Source organism: Molossus molossus, unplaced genomic scaffold (genome assembly GCF_014108415.1).
Source record: "Molossus molossus isolate mMolMol1 unplaced genomic scaffold, mMolMol1.p scaffold_m16_p_7, whole genome shotgun sequence".
Classification (NCBI taxonomy): domain Eukaryota; kingdom Metazoa; phylum Chordata; class Mammalia; order Chiroptera; family Molossidae; genus Molossus; species Molossus molossus.
Genome location: NW_023425401.1, coordinates 2,123,295 through 2,147,058, shown reverse-complemented (window position 1 = coordinate 2,147,058; position 23,764 = coordinate 2,123,295). Strand labels below are relative to the sequence as shown.

At 57.9% G+C, this 23,764-nt stretch overlaps 1 protein-coding gene across 1 annotated transcript in view; it reads left to right on the top strand.

Annotated features, from left to right (window-relative positions):
- GRB10 (growth factor receptor bound protein 10) overlaps positions 1-23,764 on the top strand; it is a 120,790-nt gene that overhangs the window by 37,039 nt on the left and 59,987 nt on the right. The window contains exon 2 of the mRNA XM_036247323.1: positions 22,508-22,577. The gene's annotated coding sequence lies outside the window, so the exon portion shown is untranslated. The remainder of the gene's footprint in view (positions 1-22,507; positions 22,578-23,764) is intronic.

Genomic DNA, 23,764 nt, shown 5'->3' with positions numbered 1-23,764 from the left:
CTGTCCCGTTGTCAACATGTTCTCTGTCGGTGGTGTTTTCTGTTGTCCTCGGGGAGGATTTCTCTTGACTCTCTTCCTTGCGTTTCCGTGAAGTTCACGGCTCAGTGCTCTGACTTGTCTGGGACCGGATTTCCTTCCTCTGGGTTCAGGATGGATTCGCCTTGTTCGTTTAATTTCTTTTTCCTTTTGCACATGGTGCAAAGGTCACGGCATTAATTTTCCTTCTGTCGTTTCTCCTACTTCCTATTGTCTGTCTCCACGCGGATGCTGTTCATTGTCCCCACTGCCCGAGACTCTTCTTGTATTAATTTCCTCCTTGGACCGGTTATTTGGGCCAGAGCTTGTTTTTCATTTTCAAGTGGCTGTGCCATTATTGTTTTAAACATACGTTCCCAATTTCTAGCTGCGCTGTGTTTGGCTCTCGCATGGGGCCCGTTGGCCGGTCGCGGCCATCCCGTCAGCGCTGGGACCCAGGGGTCTGGCCGGAGCCGGGGTTTCGGGGCCCAGGTGTTTCTTTAGCTCCAGAGATCTCCGGGCGTGAGCAGGAGGCAGGGAGACTCTTTGTGGCTCAGCACTTTGTAAAATAATAATTTCAAAGGTGTTTGCAAATATCGGCAGATGCCAGCTTCTCATTCCGTGTCCTCCCGGTCGTCTTTCGCGTCCTTTCTAAGTCCTTCCTCCGCCCTGGTAAGCAGAGGTCTCCGACAACAACTGTGTTGCTCGGTTTCCCCTGGAGGCAGAAACGATTGGACTGTCAGGTCCGTTTATCTTGCTGCTTTGTTACGTGGAGGATGAAGACCTAATACTATGTTTGCTCCTCGTTAATTCCATTTTTATCAATGGATTATGCTTTTGAAACACGGGTTCGTATCTCTCTGCTTCGAAAGACGCTCAGCCCTCCCCGCCCTCCCTGGGGTCCTGGTGTTGGGGTCCGGGCTTTGTTCTTAGCGGGGTCCTTCCCATCTCTGCCCCGCCCTTCTCTAGCTGGCTCTTCAGAGCTTTTCTACTGCAGGGTGCCTTGGGTGTCGTTTTGTTTTGTTTTCATTTCATTTTATTTTATGTTTTTGGACGAATTTTCTGTATTACTTTTGAAAAGAAGGGAACTGGACAGTGGACATTTATTGCTACATGTCATCAGCCTCTGAATCCATTGTCTCTGTTTGGGAGGCTCCTTCATCTGTCTGTTTTCCATTCCCTTTTGATGTGGGAAGCATTAATTTCTTTTTATCCCTTTCTTGTGATTTAGAATGCAAATATTCTGTTTTCAGTTCTGCCAGCGATTGTGCGACGGGAGCGTGAAACGCACGCAGCCGGACACTTCCTAGCGCCCCGCAGAATCTCTGTCTTTTAAGGAAAAGTGCAGCTTTCTTTAGTTTAAAGTCCTGCCATGCTTTTTTCTTTTTTTTTAAGACTTGAAACTTCTCTTTTTGGTTTCGAATTTTTGGGGGGATGGTTTCTTTTCAAAAATATATACTTTTGTCAGTTACGTTGAAACAGACGGGAGGGCGGCGTGGGTTCGCAGGTGCTCGTGCGGAAGGAGGCCGGTGGGTTCGGGGATCACAGCTTGTTGACTCAGCGTGTCCCCGGCAGCGGCACCTCCTTGGCCCATCCTGTCCCTGACGTCACGCTCCACGGAGGTTAGAGCGTGATGACTCCCGCACACCGGGAGATGATTCCCAAACAGTGCACCTTCTCACCAGCTTTCGTTATTTACCCTTCAGTGAGACTGGTTCATCTTACTGGTTTGCCGACCCCACTTGAGTCCCTACTGTGTGCTGCTCTGGCTGGCCAGGGAGCCCGTGAGCTCTGGAGGTGAGGGGAGAGGGGTGTCAGGTACCACGGGCCGTGGCCGCGAAGCCGGCAGGGCGCCGACCCAGGCTGCGTGGGCTGGAAGGGCCCGCGTGCCCGGCGTGTGCAGGGCCGGCGTTGGGGGAGAGGGAAGGTGTGACTCACACTCTGGAGAGTGCAAAGTAAATTTCCTAAGGAAACGTCCTTGCGTTTCCCGGCACGTATGAAATGCCCATTTTGGATTTGTGGTTGAATAAAAATAGAAAGGGTCCATTTAGCACAGCGTGTGGCTGTGGGGGTCCTGGAAGTGGCTGGTGGCCTTCAGCGGATCCGTTGTGTTTTTCTGGGGTCGGGGAGGAGGTGGGCACGAATGCTCGGGTGTGCCTGGGTGTGGTCCGTCCGCCAAGGAAGGGCGTGAGACGGGGTGAGCGGCGGCAGGGTGGCCGGTGGCAGCCGTCTCCCTGCCAGGGCCCCTGTGTGGGTGTGCAGGGGTCAGCCGGTGAGCTTGGAGACTGGGCGCTAACCACAAACCCACACCTGACCTATTTTCAAATGTGGGCTTCCACCCATCGTCCTCCCTTGAAATCAAGTTAGTAGGTCACCAGAGTGTTTTGATAAGGACCCGGAGCGGAAGAGGAACCATCAGAGTGGGTGGCAGGGTCCTCAAAGGCTCCGAGCCCGAGCCGGTTGTGAGAGCAGACGATCGTGCGGTGAACGCAGGGACCCGTGGGCATCCGTTCGCGTCTCCGGGGTCCAGAGTCACCCTGGTGGGAGAGGCGCCGCTTACGTCCACCATCACCCGAACTTGAGCTGGTCGTGATGGGACGGGCATAGGAAAGGGAACGTCATCGGCCGTCCCCCGAAGTCACCGGAGTCTCAGTGAGGAACGCCCCGCGTGCTTTTTAGAAAAAGCTGACTGGTTGCAACGTTTTCCCAGGTTACAATTGTATCATTTTAGCTCCACGAGTACAAATTGCCCTTAAAATGGAAACAGATCAATAAACATGAGATGAGAAGAAAGGCACGTTCAAGTGCAGCCGCTGGACCCAGGAGAATAAATATTGACATTGTTCAGAAAGATGTTGACTCTAGAATCGGCAAACTTTTGACTTTGCCTGAACTAATTTTCTGCACTCTAGTCTAATAAGGGAAAAAGTGCCCGCGATGATGAAAGTTATGACAATTTTCTCCCCCGTTCAACACTCAGTGAAAAGGGACGGGTCCCGATACATTATTTACGAGGGCCCCTTGCAGAGGCGGACTTAAGGTTCGCAGTCACGGGACCTGTCACCTGCCAGACAGCTGGGTTCCGCTGAGTCACAGAACCAGGACCGGGCCTGGCTGGACCGAGAAAGGCTGTGGCCGTGTTCCCCGTGATGGAACAAGCACACCAGAGAATACGATGCTGGTGTCTTGAAGGGTCCGGTGTGTAAACACAACATTGGGAACCCCTGCTTTACGTGGCTCGTACGTATTCACACGAGTGTCAGCAGCCCAAGAAATTCTGCTCCATCTCATGGTTGTATTTTTTAAAAAAAAAAAATAGTGGAAGTTGTTAATTTTATGAAAGGAAGCTCACCGCACAGCCAGCTTTTTGATAGTTTTTACTGGGATAAAATCGACTAAGTATAAAATTGACCATTTCTACATTTTAACCGTTTGTAAGTATATATTCACAGTGTTGTGTGGCCATCACTGCTACCCACTTCTGGAATTTTCCCGTCATCCCCCGAGAGGAATTTTCTACACATTCAACAACCCCCTCTCCCCCCAGCTTCCGGCAACGTCGATTCTACGTTTTGTCTTTATGACTTTCCCCAATCTAGGGACTTTATGTAAGTGACACCATATTTGTCCTTTTGTGACTGACTTATTTCGCTCAGCATGATGTCCTCAAGGTACATCAATGTTGCCGCAGGTGTCAGAATGTCATTATTTGCAAGGTTTAGTAATAATTCCGTTGTACATCTAGACTATATTTTGCTTATCCGCTCATCCGCCAACGGACGCTGGGGCGGTTTCCGCCTTTTTGACTACTGTCAATCGTGCTGTTACGAACGTGGGTGGACAAGTATTTGTTCGAGTCCCTGCTTTCGGTTCCTTGGGGTGTATTCCTAGAAATGGAATTGCTGGAACAGTGTTAATTCTCTGTTTGATTTTTCAAGGTATTGTCACCCTGGTTTCCAAAGTGACTCCAGTTCCTCCCACGGTCACCAAAACGTGTTCTCTGTGTGGAGGGATTGGCACTTCCCTAATGACTGGTGATGCTGGGCACCTTTTCATGTGCTTATTATCTCTGGAGAAATGTCTGGTCAAGTTCTTTGCCCCTTTTTGGATTTTGTCCTGTGTTTTTGTTTTGGTTTTTTTTTGTTGTTGTTGAGTTATAGGAGCTCTTTATATATGCTGAATAGTAATCCCTTATTCGATTTGAAGCTCTTTTATCTGTTTCTGTGGGTTGTCTTTGTACACTCGTTACCGTGTCCTTCGATGCACACACATTTTTAATTTTGATGAAACCCACCTTTTCAGGCTCCCCCCCCCTTTCATTGCCTGTCCCTTTGGTGTAATATCCCAGAGATCGTTGTCATATCCAATGTTATGAGACTTTTTCCCCAGTATTTTCTTCTAAGAGTTTTATAGAAACAAGGACATACAGGTTTAATGGGCTCCCTATCAAAACCCCACCTGGTATGTGGTGCAGAAATGGACATAGCCTTTCTGAAATTCATATGGATCCTCACGGGGCCCCGCATAGATTTTTGTTTATCGTCGAAGGTGAGAGTCCAACTTCATTGTTTTGCGAGTGGGTGTCCAGTTCTGGTTGAAAGACGGTCCTTTCTCCATTGAACGGTCTTGGCACCCTCGTGGAAAATCAATATGTGTGAGGGTTTATTTCTGGGCCTCGGTTCTATTCCGGTCTATATATCCGTCTGTAGTACTGTAGCTTTGTAGGGTCTGAAACCAGAAAGTGTGACCCCCTCCGCGTTGTTCTTCGTGTTTGAGATTCTTCTTGGCTATTTGGGGTTCCCGTGAAAATGCCAGTGTGCATTTCAGAAAGGCTTTGTCTCTTTCTGCACCGAATACCGGTGGTTGGACAGGGATTACACTGGGTCTGTAGATCGCTTTGGGCAGTGGCATCGTCCGAACAAAATTTAGTGTTCTGACCGATGATGTTCTCCCTATTTATATTTTCTGTACAGTCTCATAACAATGTCTTGTAGTTTTCCATGCTCAAGTGTTTCGCCTCCTTGGTTAATCTTTGCTAATTATTTTATTATTCTTGATTCTTTTTTAAAAAAATTTTTTAACATTTATTTATTTATTTTTTAAAATTTTTTTCATCACGATTTATCTCCTTTGAGCCCCTCGTCCACCCCCACCCCTCCCTGCCCCCCACAGGCACCACGCTGCCGCCCATGGCTTCTCTCTCTTCTTTTTTCCTTCCTATGAAGTTTCTTTTTAAATTTCCTTTTCAGGTGTTTTTTTGTTTTGTTTTTTGGTTCGTGTGTAGAAACACACCTCATTTTGCCTGTTGACTTTTTATCCTATAACTTTGCTGACTTTCTTTATTAGGTGTAATTGTGTGTGTGCGCGTCGTGTGTAGCGTTTTCTACAGATAAGATCGTGCCCCTGGTGAGCAGAGAGGCCTTCAGTTCTTCCTTTCCAGCGAGGAGGCTCTGTGTTCGGTTTTCTCGCCTGGCTCTCGGGCTAGACGTCGCGTGCGCTGTCGCAGAGGAAGGGCGAAGCCAGCCCCTTGCCCGGCTCCTGCGCGAGCGAACCTCTCGCCTCGTCTCCCGGGGGTGGCGTGTGCGCGGGGCTCTGCGTGTTTTGTTCGGGACAGAGTTAACCAGGCCCGTTACTCAGTCTGACTGGCGCTTCCTTGCTCTGGGGAAACCTACTCAGCGGGGCTTACGAGATGTATATTTTTCTGGCTGAGAAAGCAATCTCACTTGGCAAATACTTGCGAAGGTGATATTTTGGTAATAAAATTGGCATCTTTAAATGATATTTTCTGTGCTCTTAACACCCGTTACGTTAGAAACGTCCAGGGATAATAACCGTATGTTTCCATACGTTGGACACATCCAGGGTTCCGGAGGGCAGGCTGCGTGCCAGCCAGGGAGAGGGTGGGACCTGCCCCGGGGTGGGGGGGCAGCGAGAGGGTCTTGAAGGGACCAGGGGACACTAACCCCTCCCCCGGCCCCCAGGGATGTGGGTAAAGGGGGACAGTCAGCCTCCCCAGAACAGCGAGGCTGCGTCCAGGGTGGACGTGGAGGAGGCTGGAGAAGGGCTGGGACGTGGCCCGCGCGGGGCCTTCAGACCAGGTGTCTGCGGGTGTGGGAGGCCCACGGGAGCCCCCGTGGGCCTGGGAGCCCGACGCGGTTGCTCGGGTGGACCCGTCAGGGCCCTCAGTGAGGCAGAACCTGTACGTGTTTATATAAAGAGCCGTATTGTGAGGGCTGGCTCCCACGTCTGGGGGCTGGCAAGTCTGAAATCCGTGGGGCAGGCCAGCAGCCTGGGATGGCGGGCGGGAGCGTGCAGCCGTCTGGAGGCTGAATCCCTGCTTTTCCCGGAAACCTCAGCCCTGCCTGGCCTCCCTGCCCTGGATGAGGCCCACCGCTGCCGCAGAGGGGAACAGCCTGCACTTGGAGTCAGGCGGCTGCGGCGCCCCAGCTCTTCCACGAAATTCCTTCCCGCACCCCCCGCTCGGTGTAGGGTTACAGGCTGCTCCCGCCCGGACAAGTTGACACATGATGCTCACTGTCACAGGGGCAAGGTTGACGCACAGGCCAGGGAAGTTTCAAGGCCTGGGGACTTGCCGGGGGCCGAGGCAGGGGACCAGAGCTCTGGCCTGCGTGAGGGAGGGGGAGTTGGGGCGGGAGCCCTGCCCGCCCTCCCCCCAGTGCCTGCTCAGGGTCGTCCTTTGGTGCCGGTCCTGGTGATTTCAAAGACCCTGGAGAGACCCAGGCCGATGACATCATGGGTTGCTGGTGACTGTTCCAGGTTTGGGGACTCGGTTCCTTTGAGCCGTTCCACAGTGCAGCAGTGTTTTCGCATTCAGGTCTGTGTGAGTTTTCTAGGACCACCAGAGCAGTCCTGCAGACCGAGTGGCTTAAACACGTGGCCCCACGAATCTGGAGGCCAGGGGTCCAAGACTGAGGTGTCCAGGCCTCCCCCGAGGCCTCTCTCCCGGCGTGGGGGTGGGAGCCTTCGGTGTGTGTCCGTCCTGGTCTCCTCTGTTGCAGAGGGCCCACCTAGTGACCCCCCTTTTACTCGGTCATCTCTTTAAAGACCCTACCTCCAGCCCCAGGCGGTGTGGCCAGTGGTTAGAACGCCGTCCCATACACCGGAAGGTTTCAGGTTCGATTCCTGCTCAGGGCACATACCCAGGTTTCGGGTTCCGTCCTCCCCAGTCGAGGGGCACACGGAGGCCACCGATCCATGTTTCTCACATCGATGTTTTTTTCTCTCTCTCGCTCTCCGTCTCCCTTCTGCTCTCTCTAAAATCAATGAAAACAGCATATCCTTGGACGAGGGTTAAACAAAAAAAAGGTAGAGACCCTCTGTCCCGATAGGGCCGCATTCTGAAGTACTCTCTGGGTGCACCACTTCACCACGTGATTCTTGCGGGGGACACACGGTCCGACTCATGACCCGGTCTTACTTTTGCTGTCTTGTTGGGTGGAATGCGTATCCCTAATTTGATTTTTTTTTTTTTTAAAATCCTCATCCGAGGACATTTTTCCATTTTTTGTACAGACAGAGTGGGAGGGAGAGAGAGGAAGAGAGAGAGAGGGAAACATCGATGTGAAAGGGACACATCGAGTGGCCGCCACCCGCACAACCAACCAGGGCCGGGGACAAACTGCAACCGAGGCACGTGCCCTTAGCGGGAACCGAACCCGGGTCTCTCCGGACCGCAGGTGGACGCTCTAACCGCTGAGCCAAACCGGCCAGGACTCATGACCCGGTCTTACTTTTGCTGTCTTGTTGGGTGGAATGCGTATCCCTAATTTGATGCCCAACACGAGATTTCATTTGTCCTCTGGGAGGCTTTGATTCCCAAGTTCTGAACACGTCGGGCTCGGACTCAGTGGAGGACCTCGGCTTTGCGACAACGTCCGAAATGCAGGGAGCCCGTTCTTGACCATTTCTGGTCTCTCTGGGTGGACACCTGGGTTCCCTTCGCAGCTGACCTTTGCTCCCTGCGTGCCAAGCCCGCCGTGACCTTGTGTGACCGTTTGGCCGCGGTGTCTCAGCCATTCCCGCCGTGGGCTATTTTTGGTGCCTCTGGACCGTCCCCCTTGGATTTAGAGTCCTGCAGCAGGACGGACGGACGGCTCCCAGAGGACGGTCATCTGTCTTGGGCCCATCCTTCCCTTCTCTGCGTGTTTCCCAGCATTCTCCTCTTTTCCCGATCGACTCCCTTCCATTGAGAGAAACGACCCCCTTTCTACATTTTTCTTATTTTTTATAGTAAAACGACTTCGAGGAATACACATCCCAGGGTTAGAATAGGAAGGCATTTCTGAGCTGCATTTTCCTGTCCCCTCATCGAGGGGGTTCTTGTTACCCTCCACTGTCCCCACACCTCAGAAATGCAGCCGCAGAGGTGACCGTGCGCTGCGCACCCGGATATGTGCCTGTCCCAGGGCTCCGCTGTGGGTGGCCCATTCGGAGCTGTTTCGTGTTCTCCGTGCTTTGACAGGGGGTGCTCACGAACCCCAGAACCCCCTCATTGTGAAGCCTGCCCTGTGTGGGTCCGATGCGGAGAGCCCGGTGAAGCAGGGGCGTTTCAGAGGCGGGCTGTGGCCACAGCTTGGCGCTTGGTGGAAGTCAGGCTCGGGGCTGGGGCGCAGACCGCCTCTGCCATCCCTGAGCTCACCCTGGCTAGTGGGGGTGAGAGCAAGAAGGAGCTTAGCGATTCCGTGTGGCGGAGGGATGGAGGCCACTGTGCGGCCCCGCCGTGCGTGCTGGTGATTGGCACGGGGCAGTCTGCGGGGGCTTCCCGGAGGAGGTGCTCTCTGAGCTCTGTCCTAACGTGTAGCAAGCGATAGCTGGTGGCGGAACTGGGATAACGTGCTGAGGCCCAGGAAAGCCCCCCGTGGGAGGAGAGGAGCCAGGACCCGTGCCCCTCTGTGGTTGATCGTAGCAGAGAATGGGCTGAGTTTGTAACTGTTCCTGAGGCTGTTGTCATCTGAAGGTTTCTGATCGAGAAGGGCAGTACTGAGGGACGCGAGAGGCTCGTGACCCCTGGGCCCGCCCCCTCCCTGGACCCACCGGTTGCGTTCTGCGACCGGGGATGGAGAGGAAAGGCCATTCTGCTCAGAGGTGGAAGGGGGGACGCCCCCTCCACAGGGCGCTTTGAGGGAGTCCCCGTGTGTCATCGTTCGGCCTGGCGTTTATTGTGCACAGAGGCAAAATGGGGTCCGTCCGAGTCCAGGCCAAGGTGCCGACCCCCATCCCAGTCCTGTCCATCAGCAGGGCGGGGCCCGGCCGGAGTCCGGTCTGGAACAGTCATTGACCATTTTGTCTGCCTCAGGCATGTGGTTCTGCCACAGTAGATTGAAAACGAAGAAACAACAGGAACTCTGTCCCCTGCTCCTCAGGAGCTCGTGGGAGGAGCTGGGTGAGCATTGTAGGAAACGTGGCCTGCAGGGAGAGCGTGGAATCCACGCCGTGGTCTGCTGCCTGCTGAGAGCCACGCGTCGCCTCGGGCCGTGGCCGGCGCAGCCCAGTGCGTGGAGGACCCAGCGGCACGGTGCTCCCCCTCAGCGTTTAAATCCGCATGTCCCCAAGTGTGATGACGTCGCGAGGGTGCTAATGAACGTGACGAGGAAGAGTCCGGTGGTGGGGACCACGCAGGGCACCTGCAGGTCCTGTGGCCGTTAGGAGAGAAGCCAGGCCCTCCTGGAACAGCCGTGCACCAACCTCGGCGTGATGTGCCGGGGCTCCCAACGGAGGCGTGGCATCCACGGCGTGAGTCAGGCTGCTTGGTGGGCGTGGCTCCTCACAGTCTGTCTCTGTTCCAGGTGCGGTAGGTGTAAGTGAAGAAGGCAACCCATGGCTTTAGCTGGCTGCCCAGACTCCTCTGCATCATCCGTACTCTCAGGTACGGGTGAACATGGGCATCTGGTCCTAGCCAGCGCTGTTGGTCGAGGGCCACGGCCCCAGTGGAGTTCTTAACCGTGACCCACCCCGTTACCGGCAGGGCCCACGTGGCGGCCGGGGCTGCTGACGCGGCCTACAGGGCAGAAAACCGGACACGTCCCGCAGGGTCCTTGCTTTGCCTCGGGACGTCTCGTCATCCTGTCCCCTCGGCCATGCCGTCCACCCCTAGCACCTCTCCATGGTGGCCCCAGCTGGCCCGCAGTGAAGCGGGCACAGTGTGGTGACCAGCAGGTGACGGCGGATGTGGGATGCTGAGTGGACACGAGCTCACATGAGGCAAGGACGTGGGAGAGAAAAGGGCTTCTTGTGGACGGCTTCCGGCCCCATGGTCGCCTGCCTGCGTAGGTGGGGGCCTCCTTCCAGATGGGGGCCCTGTGGGGACCAAGTTCATCCCTGTCCCTTCAGCTTAACTCCCTCTCCTCCACGGGCTGCTGGACAGGCTTGGTCTGTGGCCCCCTGACCTCCGGAAGCCGACTCAGTCTGGCTTTCACTGTGCAGGCTGCGTATCCAGAGGCGGGCCTGGGCTCGGGACTTGAGTGTGAATCTCGGTGTAGCCTTCCGAGCGCGGCACTATGGGGGGGACACGTCTCCTCCCCCCGGCCCCCTCGGCCCCCCTCGGCCCGCGGGGCCCCAGGTGAAGTCCTGCCGACGCTCTGCCCTCGGCCTGGCTTTCCGGCCTCTTGGGACTTGTTTTCCCTCCCTCCTCTGGAAGCGTCTCGCGCCACGGTGAGGAGAACTCCTGTAGCATCGCCGCTGCGGGCGGACGTCTTTGTGATTCGTTTGGTGTCAGAGCGAAAGGAACCTTCGAAGAAAGGCTGAAGATGAGGGATACTGCTCATCGTAATCACTGAGCTTGAGCCAAAGCCAAAGTGGGTCTCAAGCCAGAAAAGAGGGCGAAACCCTTAGCAGACCCGTGGCGTTTGGGGGTGACTCACGGGCCTGTGCAGTGGGCGAGCCCTGCTCCGGGCTCGGGCCTCCTCTGCGGTCCTGCCTGGTTCTGGAAGGCGTGGGTGCCCGGCCCCGGGCCGTGGGTCCAGTGCTGGTGCGGCCGCTTGGCTCTGAGCGGCTGTGTGGGCCCCGACCGCTCCCTCCCCCGACCTGCCGCCTTGCCCTTGGCCCCGGCAGGAGCGGCCCTCCCCAGGGGAGCCTTGGGCTGCCACAGAGCAGGCCTCCAGGGCGGCTGACGACAGAGGCCACCTCTGTCCCCTCCTCCCGCTGGCCTCTCGATTTCCTGCCGGTCCACACAGAGCCGGCAGGGACGCCTGCTACCACCAGCGGCTGCCCGATGGACATGGCAGCTGCCCCTGCCGCCCAGCTGCTCCGGCCCCTCTCGGGGAGCCCGGCAGCCGCGGACACGTGGTGGCCATTCCCGGAGGTCTCTGCCGCTGAGGACATGCTCGGTCACGCCGGTCAGCGGCTCCTGGAGGCCCTGTCTCCCTCTGTGCAAACCCCCAGCAGCCTTGGCAGCCCTCACGCCCGTTCCTGGAAAATTAGACGAGAGTTCCAGAGTTTCTCAGAAAAGGGGATGATTTACGGTGGGGCCCAGGCTGGAGCGCTCTGCACTCAGAGAGCGAGATTTATCTCCAAGTTTTCACAGAGGAGAATTTCTTCCTCAGATCTGCGCCATACACATGGTTTTTGAGTCTAGCTGTTCCCTAATAGCTGTGGCTTGGACGAGACACGGGGCTCAGGCAGTGAGTCACTGATATGTGCCGTTTTTCATGGGCCCAGAAGCACCAAAATTGGTGCGTGCGTGAAATCCTCGGGCTTTCTGCTTCGGAGAGGGGCCTGGTGCAGGGGCCGGGAGGAGGGGCGGGCGCTTCCCCTTCAGGCCTTGGGCTGCTCCTTTGTTCTCCGGCCTGGGGCGCCCGCCGTGGCAGGCCCTGCCCCTCAGTTTCCCCGCTGGGGGAAAGGGTTAACGGTGTGGGGGCGGTGTGGGGGCGGTGTGCAGAGCAGGGGACGTGCCCAGCACGGGGCCAGCCGCACTGAGCCGCCCAGTCCGGCCGCTGCCTCTCATTCCTCGGGTATTGAGTGAGGACCACCAGGTGCCAGGCCTCGGTGCTGGGAAGGCAGCTTTGCGAAGCAGACAAATTCCTGGGGCTCATGTGTCCTGGGGGGGGGAGGCCGACGGGGACAACTGGCAGCTGAGATCACCGGGAACAACGATAATAATTCTGAAGCGAGGGAAACAGCAGGAGCGAGTGGCCGAGTCGGGCCAGGAGGTCAGGGAGGCCTTGTCGGGGTGGCGCCCAGGCAGGACTGGGCAGGGCTCCGCGCAGGGGCCAGGTGGAGAGGCCAGGCCTGCCCGGCCGGGGAGGGGTTTGGGTTTTAGTCAACTAGAAATGAGAGATCGTTGTGGGGGAGGGGAGTTATAAATAGAGGCCTACAGCCCTTGTCTGCAATTTTAAAATCCAAAAGGCTCCGGGCTGAGAGGTGTTTTCCATTGCTCATGTCAGGGCACAGTGCCGCTCGACTGCCCGGAGCGGGCCGGCTGGGCCGGGGGCTGAGCCCCCAGGACCCTGCTTATCTTCCTCCCCCAGACGCTCCTGGTCCCGACCGCAGGGAGCCCAGGGTCCCGGGGAGGGGAGACGTGCCCGAGTGGGAGCTGTGTTGAGGGGGAGCCACACGTGCTCCTGGAGAGAGGCAGAGACGAGAGCCTAAAACGAGTTCGGGTCCGAGCCCCGAACAAAACGTGGAACTACGCTTCAGAAACGAAACTCCCGTGTGTACATTGCATATAGGTTAGGCAGAGAGGGCTGTCGCCGTTCCAAACCTGCATTTCAAATATTTACTTTTACTTTTATAATTTTTTTCTCCCCGCCCCCCTCCCCCCATTCCTGAGCTGGACGCCTGCAGGCTCCCCAGTAGAAGTGCAACGTGGTAGGAACTGTCCCTGGGAATCTGCCCTCCCGCCGCCCCGGCCTCCAGGTGGGGACAGGACACGGCATTCCTGAGGAGCGGATTCTTATCTCCCCCGTCCCCCGGTGGAGCAATTTCATAAATTCCGTCCCCGCCCCAGGGTTCCGAAAGCTGTTTCTGTTGGCTCCCTGCCAGGTGCGTGTCCCTGGGCCCCGAGGCCAGGAGTTGGCCCTTGGAGTGCGGGAGTTGGCAGAATCCAGCCCCTGCCTGCTTTTGTAAATAAAGTTTTATTGGAACCCAGCCATGCTCATTCCTTGACGCCCTGACTGCTGTGTGGCCACGTCAGCTCAGCTCAGCCCTCCTCACCCGGCCCCAGACGTCTCCAGCTGCGGCTCGGCGGCCATTGCTCGAAGACGGCGCCCCGCGAGGGGCCAGCGTGGCCTCCCTGCGTCAGCCGTCTCCTCCTCCGCGGGCCGGGGCTCGGCCCCCACAGGAGACTCGGCTTGCTGATCACATGCAGCTGTGGGCTTTGTGCTGGGAGCCCCGACATCTGGATTCCTCCAACTTTTTGGCAGTGTCCTGAGTAGCTGGAGGGTGACATCATCCCTAACAGGCGATTTGGGATCAGTCTGTGGAAATGAATACCATTCCCAGAGTCTCACCCTGGGAGTGTGTGTGTGTGGTGTGTGTGTGTGGTGTGGTGTGTGTGAGTATGTGTGTGCTGTGTGTGTGTGGTGTGCTGTGTGTGTGAGTGTGTGTGAGTGTGTGTGTGCTGTGTGTGTGTGTGCTGTGTGTGTGTGCTGTGTGTGTGGTGTGTGTGGTGTGTGTGTGTGTGTGTGTGCTGTGTGTGTGCTATGTGCTGTGTGTGGTGTGTGTGCTGTGTGTGTGTGTGCTATGTGCTGTGTGTGCTGTGTGCTGTGTGTGTGCTATGTGCTGTGTGTGGTGTGTGCTGTGTGTGTGCTATGTGCTGTGTGTGTGCTATGTGCTGTGTGTGGTGTGTGCTGTGTGTGTGCTATGTGCTGTGTGTGTGCTATGTGCTGTGTGTGGTGTGTGCTGTGTGTGTGCTGTGTGTGTGTGTGTGCTGTGTGTGTGCTATGTGCTGTGTGTGGTGTGTGTGCTGTGTGTGTGCTATGTGCTGTGTGTGGTGTGTGCTGTGTGTGTGCTGTGTGCTGTGTGTGTGCTATGTGCTGTGTGTGTGCTATGTGTGTTTGTGTGTGTGTGTGCTGTGTGTGTGCTGTGTGCTGTGTGTGTGCTATGTGCTGTGTGTGGTATGTGTGCTGTGTGTGTGCTATGTGCTGTGTGTGGTGTGTGTTGTGTGTGTTGTGTGTGTGCTGTGTGTGCTGTGTGTGTGGTGTGTTGTTTTCGGGTTTGTTTTTTCGTCTTTGCAGGGAGAGAGTCTGTAGTTCTTTTCCGGCTCACACACCCATAACTTGGCAAAGGGACATTTTCACTTTGCCTGCATTTTCTTCGAGAAAGTCGTGGGTGGGGGCTGCTCCGTCCCCCGTTCTCAGCCTGCTCCCCTCCGAGGTGAGACGCGAAGCCCGTGGGAGACAGCCCTCGGCTTTGAGGCCGATCGGAGGCTGACCTGACACTTTCTGCATGTGATCCAAGACGATCTTTCTGGAAGGAGCAGCAGCCACTGTCAGAGGGACTGCGGGGAGGTGGGCCCTTCAGGACGTGGGTGCGGGGCCCCAGGCTGCAGTTCTAATGAGTTCACATCGTATGAACACTGGGGGTGTCTGGGTCAGTCTTCGTTTTCCTTGACACCAGGGAGCGCGCTCCTGGAGGACAGACGGACGGAGCGGGTGTGGGGACTGGAGGCCTTGTGTCTGGAGAGCTGCTGTCCTCCTCATCCTGCTTCTCCTGCGTGCTGCCTGGCCGGCCGCCGGTCCCCTCATCCTCCCGTCTGTGGGCCACAGCAGTACTGCTCGCAGTCGGGCTGGGGGTCAGCGGCGAAGGCCCAGGAAGGGCCACGCCGTGTCAACGGGGCAGCCTCCCCGCACGTCCGGACACTGCGTTTCCTCCTCTGTTTCGCTAAATAGTGTGCGACTGGGCAGATGTGCGGGGCGAGTGGCTGGGCCAGTAGGACGTGTTCCCTGACGTGGACTCCTTGAGGGAGGGGGTACCTGGGACACCTGGCAGGCCCGTGGGCGAACAGCCTCGGGTCGGTGGGAACAGCGGCCCCAGCTGGAGGCCTGTCTTGCGAGAAAGCCTGAAAAATCTCGAGGGGCCTGTGTCTCCTGCACCGCGACCCTCCTGCAGACTTAGGTAGATCCCAGACGACGGCCAGACGTCTGTGACAGAATTCGTACCAGCGCTCACTGTCCGCAGGGACCATGAGTTGTGCTCAAGGTCCCTGTCAGTGGCTTCGGGAGACCGTCGGAGCCCAGGAAGGGCTGTCCTCGGCCCCGGGGCGTGTGGTGACATCCTGTCTCCTCGGGTAGAAGCTCACCCACCTGGAGCAGGGCTCCTACCCTGAGCCACAGTGATCACACTGGCGGAGTCCCCACCGCTCCTGAGGGTTCCCGAGGCCGGGCCCCGTGTGGAATCGGGGGTTCGTGTGATCGCTGGTGTTTCCTCCCTCCACCCTCCAGGCCCTGGTCTGCGAGGGACGCGGCCTGACCTCCGTACTGGTCATCGATTCCTAGATCTGAATTCCAGTCCATGAGTCACCTCTCCCGGGAAGTTCTGTCCATAATAAAGACCTGGACGGAGTTCGAAACCTTCAGTCCTGAAGAGTGATTTTTCCTCTGGGGGCTGGAGCGGAGCCGAGCAGGGCTGTGTGCCTGGGGGCGGGGGCGGGGGCCAGCCCTCCGGCGTGGGAGAGTGCACCCCGCTTCCCTGGCCCCCTCCCCGTCCTGCCTGTGCTGGGGTCCTGCAGGGGGACTGGGGGGGGCGTGGTTTCCACTTCTGTGTCTGCTGCGAGACGGACTCCACGTCCGGCATGACTGTCGAGGTTTGGGGCGAGGGTGGGGGTGTCTGCAGCGTATCCACCGTGGCAGGAGCAGAGCAGCCTTGAGAACTTCACTGTGGTTGGTGACGTTTGTGCATTTGACTCCCAGTGGAGTTCGTTTTCCCCTGAGCTACCATTTTCTTCATAAACACCTGAGGCGTGAGCCCACAGCCCAGAGCAGCTGCGGGGAGGTTTGCGGGGCTGGGAAAGCCCCTCAAACCCCTCAAGCTTCAGCAGCATCCTTGGGTGAGGGCCCCGGCTGGCCCCTTTCCCCCCACCATTCTCATCCTTGTTGGGTGGGTGGGTGGTTTTGTGTAACTGGGACTTTCAACTTTGTTTATCTGAGCAGAGTTACTAAGGGTGGTGCAGGCCTCCTGTGCCTGTATGTGGGTCCCTGGGGAGACTGTGCACAGGGCAGGGCTGAGGACAGAGCCTGTGACACCCGCTGGAGAGAGGCCTCTCTTACAGCCGTCATGTCCCTGCGGTCAGTCAGCACTGCCGGTACCTTCTGGTCACTGAACATCCAACTTTCCCCAGTGGACAAGCCCTTCAGTTACATCATTTTCATTGAGTCCTCCTCGAACCCGCCTACAAAGCCGCTGTTCTGCCCCAGGGAGCACCAAGGTGCAGGGAGTCCTGGGACAAGCCAGCAGGGGGCAAAGGGTGGGGCCCAGGGCCGGCCGCAGCCCCTGCCCCTCTGCCACCCAGCAGGGCGGCGCTGACTGTGGCTTCCACTCCTGTCTCATCCGATTCCCCAGCTGCTCCCTCAGGGCGATGGCTTCACGCTCTGGATCCAGAGACTGCTCTCCCTGCTCATGGACCTTCTCTGGTCTCGAGCATGTTCGGCAGCCGGTGTCGGCAGATTTATTAGGCACCCGAGTGTGGGTGCCAGCGACCGGGGTGGACAGCTGCCTCTTGTCTTGCCGTGGGCCCTGGCGGGCGGGGCGTGTCCCGGGGACAGGGTTCGGTGGCATTCCTTCCCCTCCGGGCCTTGGCTCCCAGCCTCGCCCAGAAGCAGAGGTCCCTGCCCCAGATCAGGAGGCCGCAGCCCCACCAGCGTGCCCTCCTCCGCTCCCACCCGGAGTTACACTGGGGCAGCGGGAGGAGGGGGCGGAGACCATGTCCATCTGGACTGTCAGAGAAAGCTCTAGAAGGCTTGGGGCTCGGCCTTAGCAGGAGTGGCCGGTGTGCGGGGAGGACAGGACCCGACGGCCGACAGGACGGGGAACATACGGCTGTGAGCGTAGAAAACGGGGCTCGGAAGGAAGCCCCTGTGGTGTTCAGTGAGTGGGTCACGGAAGGGGGGGCTCAGACTCTGCCACACCGCTCTCTGCGGGGGCTCTGCGCTCCGCACGTGCTTCTCGGCGAGTTGCACCCGGCTCCGTGCTGACCGCTCGACGCCTGCTGCCCTGGCGGGCGGGCCCTCGGCCCGTCACCAGGCTGGGGTGGGGCGGCAGTAGTCTGCCCGCTGGCCTGCTCAGGCCTCCCGGCTGGACTCACAGCAGGAGAGAGAGGCCCCGGAGAACATGCCCAGGTTCATTCCGCACACACGTGGGCTGGAAGTGGGGCCCGAGGGCGCCCGCGGGCAGCCGAGGCGTGCGTGCCCTCTTGAGTGGGGGGAAACGGGGGTGTTTGTGACTTCAAAGGGCAGGAAGGTGGAGATGGAAAAGCAAATGTTTGGCAAAGAAATGTTTGCTGGGACCTCTGTACCGAGGGGACACAGAGGACTTTGCTCCGAGGGGCCTCGCGGGGCCCTGGTTCATGTTGCTCCAGTTGCCTGGGATGACGCCCCTCCCTGCTGCAGGTCTTCCGCCTGCGGCTCGGCCCGGACGGGAGGGGCGGAGGTGGTGTGCGTGGTTGGTTGGTTTTTTTCTGGGTCTTGTTTCTTAAAAGTAACCTGCTTAAAATAATCACTGTCCCACAAGGTGTATTTTGGGACGGCAAGTTCTGCTTTCCTCAGGGCCCACCAGCGCCCAGACCCCAGCCCGAGTCTCGTGTGACCCTTGAGACCTCCGGTCTTAGGGGAGCGAGGGAAGGTGCGCCACCTGCCCCGTGGTCAGAGGTCCCAGGGCTGTGCCACCGGCGCATTCCTGGGCCAGAGGAAGTTTCGGGGAGGAGCAGGAGGGATCCGGAGGAGCCAGTGGGGTTGGTGCCCGTGCCTGGGGCCAGAAAGAGGCCTGCCGGAGCCAGGCCAGGGGCCTTCCTGCAAGTCCCGGGGTGTGGCCGCGGAGGAACTTTCTAGAGCAGCAGCGCGGCCTGGCTGGAGAAACAGCCCCTAGCCCACCCTCTCCCGCTGGCCCTACCCCGCACCCCGTGAAACCCGAGGACGGTGCTGACTGAGGCCACGCTGCAGGTCCCCCGCCCCTGGCAGGGCTCTGAGCACGGGCGGCCCCTGCGGGGGCCCCTGTTCCCCACCTCTGTGGAGGCCCCACTCCTGCCCACTGCCCTGGACGCCTGCTTTCAACAGCGGAAAGTACTGCTGAAGCCACACAGTGAGGTGACCCTCGCAGCTCTGCTGACAGGGCTCCGGGGCTGCCCCTCCCCGAGAGCTGGGAAGTATGAACTGCACCCTCAGAGGAGCCCTGCCCCCCAGTGCCCACCTCCTGCATGGGGGCCTCACCCCCAGCGAACACTGCCCTGAGCGGGGACCGCTGGCGGCTCTGTGACAAGCCCTGACCGTCCCTGTGTGGAGCACAGGCCTCTGGAGCCTTTGGGGCGGACGGGAGATGTTCCAACTGACTCGCCGCCCCAGGTCTCCCCGCTGCCTTTGTGCGGGGCCTGATGTTGTGAACGCCACCCCTTCACACACCGCAGCCTTCCCTGGCCTCTCAGAATCACAGACTGTTTTCCGGAAGCTTCCGCCCTGGGGGTTCACGTCCGCGCAGATGAGCCGGTTGCTGGGACACCGCTGTGCTCAGATTTCTCACGACAACCTGTCAGATCGGGGACCGTCCTTCAGATACAGGCGGCCCCGTTGAATTTGGATAAACCACAGAAATATTTTAGGAGAGATCCTGTGTAATATTTGGGATATACTTACCTACACCCCCCCCACCCCCAAACATTTTTAGTTGTTTATCTGAAATTCAGGTTTCACTGGGCATCCGATATTTTTATTTGCTAAATGCACAGTGCTGTTTAGACAAGGTTGCCTTAAATTAGGTTTGAAATGTGCCTGTCTTTTAAATAGATGTCCCCAGGGGGGTCTGGTCTGCTTGTCACTGGCAGGCGGACTTGCTGCGTGGGGACTGGATGGCTGGGCCCGGAGCGCGAGACGCCCAGGGGGCCAGGCCCTTCGCCGAGAGGCCTGGAGCGGGGTGTCTGGAGGCTGGTCCCCTACCCTTGGAAGATGTGGGGTAGCACAGCCCTTGGTTCTTGCTCCCACGTTTGTACTCGTGATGGGCACCAGCGATTCATTCATGTGTTACTGAATCTTCAGGAGGAGTTCTCAGAGCGTAAGCAGACTTGGGAGTTCCCGAGTGTGCTTGGAGGAGGTGCAGGAGGGGCCGGGCCTGCTGATAAGCACGTTGGCCGACTCTGGAAGGTGTGGGCGTTGGCCCAGGAATGAGCCAGCAGGGCCGCGGGCCTGAGCGGTGGACAGACGAAGAACAGACGTGTGTACGCGGGACTATCTCGTGTGATGGAAGTGACCTTCCAGATCAGGCCGAAGGGCGGATTGAGCCATACATGGGCTCAGGAGAACCCGTCAGCCCGGGGGGAGGGCGTCACCTCTTCTGTGCACCACAGTGAATGTCAGGTGGACGCAGCCCAGGGGGCGGACGAGACGTTGGAATGAAATGTAAACGGATGTGTTTTTGCTCCCGTGGTGGTGGGTGATGGCGGGGACCGAGAAAGCTCAGTCACCGAGACCTCATGGACTAACGCTTCTGAGGCTCGAACCTGCAGTGAAATCTGAGGACAGGCAGGGGGGGGACGTCTTTGCTGCACAGAAGACCAGACTGGGTTTCCTGCCCCGTCGGGAGTTCATCCTGGGAATCGGAGCGTCTTGGGGTGCTCGCTCACCAGGGAGGCCGTGCTTAACTGGGGGGCCCTCCCGGCACTCCCCGTGGGGCCGCTGGCCCCGTGTCCCCCACAGCCGCTGGCTGACAGCGTCCAGCCCCCTCACGGACGTGCCCGTGGGTCAGCCAGCCTGTCCTGAGAGTCCAAGGGGAGGAAGAGGAAGCGGGTAGATGACAGACTGTCCAGCCTGGGTGTGTGAGCCCTGCTTGTGAAAACCACGGGGAGGGGGACAGAAAGCTCCGGAACAGCCGGCTCCGGCCACCTGCAATGTCAGGAGATGTCCAGTCCTCTGCTGGGGGCGGCGGGACAATCTGTGACGATTTCACAGTCTGTATCCAGATGCAAAAAACACACAGGTGACCTTTGGCCTGGTCAGTCTACTGCTGGGATCCTAAGCCAATAATCAAAAATGAGGACAAGGTTTGATGCACAAAGGTCTCCCGCCGATCGTTATTGATGCTCCCTGAAACTTGCAAAAGGCCAAAGGTGTCTACTGGGCCGATTAGAATGTGAAAAGTATTGACCAAGGTTTAAAATTAACCTCTTGTCATATTTATTGTTGGGGGTGGGGAGACGCCAAACACAAAATTGTTCACACAGCGCGATTTCAACAGTGTCTGGTCGACAAGGATGCTAAGTTGCCCTCCTGTCGTACGGTCTAGGCAGTTTTTTTTATTTTACATTTGCTCTTTATTTCCAAACATGGTTGTTCTAGAACTTGGAAAAGGGCGGGGATATTTATCTGAGGTGGGTAGGGAAGCTTCAGCTCTGGGCACAGACTCGCTCCCTGGGAACCATTTTGGGGAGAAGTCGTCTTGTCAGGATAACTGCTTATTTCTGAGTTTCCCGGGCAGCGCGGGTGGGAAGGTGCGTGGGCCCCGAAGCTGGCTGCCTGGGTTCAGTCCCAGGGCTGCCGCTCACCGGCTGGGTGACAGTGGGGTGGACAGGACCTTCCTGTTCCTCAGTGTCGCCGCTGGTGCCATGGCAGCCCAGCCTGGCGCCGTGAGGAGTGCTCCACCTGTGGCAGGGGTGGAGGTGCTGCAGGCATCACATTGTCACGTGAGAAACATCCACACCTGCAGAGAATTTGCATGAGTGCATGGGACCCAAACTGGCGCTGGTTGCCAGGAAACAACACCTCGGCGGAGTGAGCAACGCTCCCGAGAAGGGCAGCCTTATGGCTTATTTTATACACTGGATTCCAGTAGGAGACAGACGAGGTGAAGCCCATCGGCGGTAGGATCAGGGGGCGGGAGAGAGCAAGGGGGTGTTGGGATCGCTGGGCTTAGATACAGAGGCCACATGGAGACACACCCCTCTTCTGCACCGGTGTGTGCAGGGGGTACCGCACCTGGAGGTGGCACGCAGGAGGAGTGATACCAGTGCGGGGTTCTGGGGTGACCTGCTCTGGTGCTGGAGGCTGTGCCCCCAGAGGCCTGGGGAAGACATTCCCCTGACGTTTTTTCAAAGGCACGTTATCTGAGATGCACAAAGACATTGGGCAACTTCAGCGGCGAAGATTGACCTTTGTCAAGGAAACCATGGGGTTAGAACGTGACCTGCTCCTGGTTAGGAATGTGGAGGATCAGACCGTCCTGCCGGTTTCTCTCGGCCTCCGAGACTCCGCGGGGCCCGCCGGGCTGGCCGCCCCGAGCTTGTCAGCATCTGCCTGTGACCCCATTGTGTGAGCACACGCGTGGTTAATGTCACCAGTAGGTTTTCCTCCCACGGCTGATACTGCAGACACAGGTCTGAAACCGAGCGGCGGAGGTATTGGTGTCCGTTGTAAAAACGCCAAGGATTTCTTAAATCCATAAGAGAACATCGGTCTCCCCCCACCCCGGTTACTCACGGCGAAGCTGTGGTCCTCGTTAAAGGGCCCACTTCCTTTTCTTGCATTTTGATGTCTCTTTCACCGGCGTCATTATAACCCCAGGAAGATGTTTTTTCCCCAAGTTGTGGGCTTGGTCATCATATTGCTTTGTCCTCAGCCTGCTGTTTTAAGAGGCCACTGAGCTGCTTATGCTTTTGGAGGGGGAGCTGCTTGGCCAGCAGCCTCCAGATGTGGGTGCCAGGTCCCAGGCTGCCTGGACCCCGAGGACCCGTCATGTCACAGAAGACGCACGCGCTCCGTGGAACGCCCGTCAGGTGTCTGCTGCTGACATCACAGTGGACAAGGACCCTGCTTGAATTGCGATTCCGAGAAAGCCATTTAAGTCCAAAGCACAGGAGGGACTTTTCCTTGAACTCCCTGGCCACGCGGGACGCGCTTTTTCTCACGATGAACGTCCGTGTTAAGGCGAATTCGAAACAACCACTATTTAAAAGTCAACGAGCAGCCCTGGCCGGTTTGGCTCAGCGGTTGGAGCGTCGGCCCGAGGACCAGAGAGTCCCGGGTTCCGGTCCCGCTAAGGGCATGGACCTCGGTTGCGCTTTGTCTCCGGCCCCGGTTGGGGTCGTGTGGGTGGCGACCCCTCGATGTGTCTCTCTCATGTCAGTGTTTCTCCCTCTCTCTTCCTCCCTTCCTCCCTCCCGCTCTGTCTGAAGATGAACACAAGAATGTCCTCGGGTGAGGATAAAAAAAAAAAAAAGTTAAAGAGCAAAGACACGAAAAGGAAGTGAGGAACTGAGGCAGCAGTGAGCTGCTGGGGTGGTGGCCGTTGGCAGGTGTGCAGTGACCCTTCTGACCCGCGCCCTCTGCCCTTGTCTCTGCAGGACCAGTACCCACCGGACTCAGCAGCCCCTGGCCTCCCAGCCCGGCCTGAACGGCTCGAGCCTCGTCCAGGTAAGGACAGAATCGCCGCTCCCCACTGCGGCCCTGCAGGGGTCTAGGGCTCTGTGTTCTAAGCAGGTCGTCTTCTTACTAACACAAGAAGGTTCTAACCTTTTCCCCTCGAAGGAAGCCAGGTTCTGAGAACGAGGAGCGTGTGCGGCTCTGGTGTCTCAGACGGTTCCTTGCAGTGAACCGAAGTGGGCGCGGAGCTTCCCGCTCGCCGGACCCCGCCGACGGGCAGCGCCTGCTGCTGGGCAGCTCCTGCGGGACCGGCTGCTTCCGCGCCCACCTAGTTTTGCGGGGGCTCTCCCGTCTGCTCCTTCCAGGGCGCTCCTGCTGGGGTCCTCGTGGGAAAGGAAACAATGGCGCCACAAGGGTCAAGGTTGAAAAATTAGGGCGATGGACAGCAGGCCGGACACGGACGGGCAGCCGCAAGGGAGCAGGCCCGAGGCGCGCGGCCCTTTGTTCGGACGATTGGAGACTTGAAGGACAAGGAAGGATCGGGACTGATAAGAATCGGAGTAATTAGATTTTTTAACTTGCTCCTCGAGAAAGCGATGACGTTGAGCAGACACAGCAGCTGGGAGCCGCCCTGCGTCCGAGAGGTTGGCGCGGGCACCGGAGACGGCGGTGCTGGAAGCGGCCGGTCCCTGTGCCCAGCACAGGCCTGGGTCATCCTTGAGAAGATTCGCAGACGAGGTCATGCCAGGGAAACTACCAGTTTCTTAACGTTGGCTCCGGAAGCTGGGAAATTCGTAATTCATGACATTTCGCTGCTCACCAATGGTCTCGTTTAAATGAAAATAATCTAAGTTTTGGTGTTAATAATATTCATATGAGGTCTATGTTAATACTTTAATCAGAACGTTAGGGGGAAACGGTGCTGGGAGCAGTTATCACAGCTTCTCCCCTCTGTCTAAGTCGAGCACAGACCCCAGCTCCTCGGGACCCTGCGAATCTGCGCCCAGGCCAGGCTCCGTGGGCGCAGAGCGAACGGGCCCCTGGTCCGGGTTACCCAGGGGTGGCTGAGCTGGCATCGGACATGTCCCAGCGCCTGAAGCCCTGCAGAGTGTTGAAGACAGCTTCCCGGGGTGTTCACACTGTCCCGCTCACCACGACCTTCACCTCCTTCCCTCCGCTTCTCGCTGAGTCTACACACAGCTCTTCGGCAGGGAAACCCAGACTCAGCCTGGCACCTG